Genomic DNA, 2,623 nt, shown 5'->3' on the forward strand with positions numbered 1-2,623 from the left:
TAAATAACCAACTAAATTGCTTTGGTCGAAAATACTTTTAGTCTAACTGCTACTACTAACTACCACCACCACTAATACTGTTACTGTTAACTACCACTATCTATCATCTACTACTATCATCACCAGTACCACTACTACTACTATCATCACCACTAATACTGCTACTACTAACTACCACCACCACCTCCAATACAATTATTTCTACTATCATCGCCAGTACCACTACTATTTCTTCTTACTACTACTACTACTACTACTACTAATACCACCACCACCACTACTGCAACCCCTGCTGCTGCCACCACCACTACTAATAGTACTGTTGTTACCACCACCATCATTATCACCACTACCACCACTATTGCTATAGTACAACTACCACAAGTACAACTACCAGAGCCATCTCCATCACCATTATCATAAAAAACAAAATAACCAACAGCACAAATACCATCGTAATCAATGACGACCACCACAACTGCAAGCACCACCAGTGCCAGTACTACAACTACTACACCACCTCTAACAACACCAATACCTCTACCTACCACCACTTCTTCGAATGCTACCAAGTAGTATTGACTCTGCTTTGTATTTACAAAAAGGATTTTAATATCAAAGTTTCATTAGAGCAAAGTGTAATTAGTCCAAAGGGTTTTAGACTAAATTGATCTTTCTTAACTACTTTACTCTAAAGCACTTTGATCTAAAAATATTTCAGACTTTTAACACTTTGGTCTAAAAACCGCCGCTGTTATTACTACAACTACTGCTACTACTACTACCACTACTATTACTACTACTAATAATAATAGTAATAATAATGATAATAATAATAATAATAATACTAATAATAATAATAATAATAATAATACTGACACAAACCCTACTACTGTTACCTCTACTATCACCACTACCATCACTACATCATCATAATCACTACTACTATAACCTAACTGACAGTAGTAACTATAGTTGCTACCATCATTTTCATTACCGTTGCAATCAACATCACCAGGTTTATTGCCTCTGGCATCGCAATTACCATCTCTCCTATAATCATTACCATCCTCACCACCATAACCATCGTCACCGCCAATATTTTGCATTGTATTGATGACCAGGAGTTTGAGTCCAGAGTGATGCATTCCAAGTAAATATGCAGTGAGGAACAAAAGATGTGACAGTAATTAACACTATTTTTATTTTTCCAGCAAGTACAAGAAACTGAACCATGTTTTTAAGCTTAGTCTCACTTCTCAGCTCTGGGCTAACAAATGCCTTGCAAGTGAGTTTGGTAGTTGAAAACTGTGCAGAAACCTGCCATATATGTGTGTGTGGGTGTATGACTGTATGTGTGAATGCATGTGTGTGTGTGTGTGTGTGTGATTTTGTTTCTCATCATTTGACTATGGGTATTAGTTTATTTTAGTCCCTGTAACTTAGCAGTTTTGGGGGCAAAAGATGCCAACAGAGTATCTACCAGAATTTGTATATTTGGGTGTATATATGTATGCATGTATAGATGTATATATATCACTTAGGCATTGTGTGACCTAGTGTAAAACTCAATATACATATAATTCAGAATAAAGTGTTAGAGGAGTACAGAGTAGTAATAAGAAAAAGACATGACAAAGGGAAAAGATGGCTATGTTATGAATTTCATTAGCATACAGCTGTTTCTAAAAAAAGGTGCAGTGGACTCCTAGTTGAGTGACTGAATAACATCCTATATCTTTATTGAAGACTCTGGTATTCAAGGCTCTGATGAAGCTATAAGGTGTTAGTCAGGCACTCAACTATGAGTCAATTGCAAACTTATAACAGAAACAGCTGTAAGCTAATGAAACGCATGACATAACCATCTTTTACTTTGTCATCTCTTCTTCTTATATATTTATATAAATATCATCATCATCATCATCATTTAATGTCCATTGTCCATATTGACATGGTCTGGATGGTTTGACCAGAGTTAGCAAGCTGGAGAGCTGTGCCAGATTACAGTCTGATTGGGCATAGTTTCTACAGCTGGATGCTCTTCCTAACACCGACCACTTTTCAGAGTGAGCTGGATGCTTTTATGTGACACCACACAGTTGCTTTCACGTGGCACTACACAGTTGTTTTTAATTGGCACTGCAGAGTCACTTTTACATGGCATTACATAGACACTTTTACATGACTCTGCCACAAGAGCTTTTCACCACCAGAAAGGCTGGTCTTAACACTTCTGTGGCAGAGTATGGGTCTCCTTGAGTACAGCAAGGTGCCAGGCATCTCAGTCCTTTGTCATCTCACCTAAAAGCTTCAGCATCCTGAGGTCATTCTTTAGTATTTCATCTCATGTCTTCTTGGGTCTTCCACTTCCACATGTTCAATCTACTTTGAGAGATCAGCATTTCTTTATGGAGCTGATGACATCCATCCACATCACATGACCAAACCAGAGCAGTTTTCTATCATGCACGCACCAACTAATTCCTCTTATGCCTAACTTCTCTCTCAAAACACTCTCACTTTATTGATCATGTACACTTCCATTATACATCCAGCAGAGCATACTAGTCTCTCTCTCTCTCTCTCTCTCTCTCTCTCTCTCTCTCTCTCTCTCTCTCTC

Source organism: Octopus bimaculoides, chromosome 18 (genome assembly GCF_001194135.2).
Source record: "Octopus bimaculoides isolate UCB-OBI-ISO-001 chromosome 18, ASM119413v2, whole genome shotgun sequence".
NCBI lineage: Eukaryota > Metazoa > Mollusca > Cephalopoda > Octopoda > Octopodidae > Octopus > Octopus bimaculoides.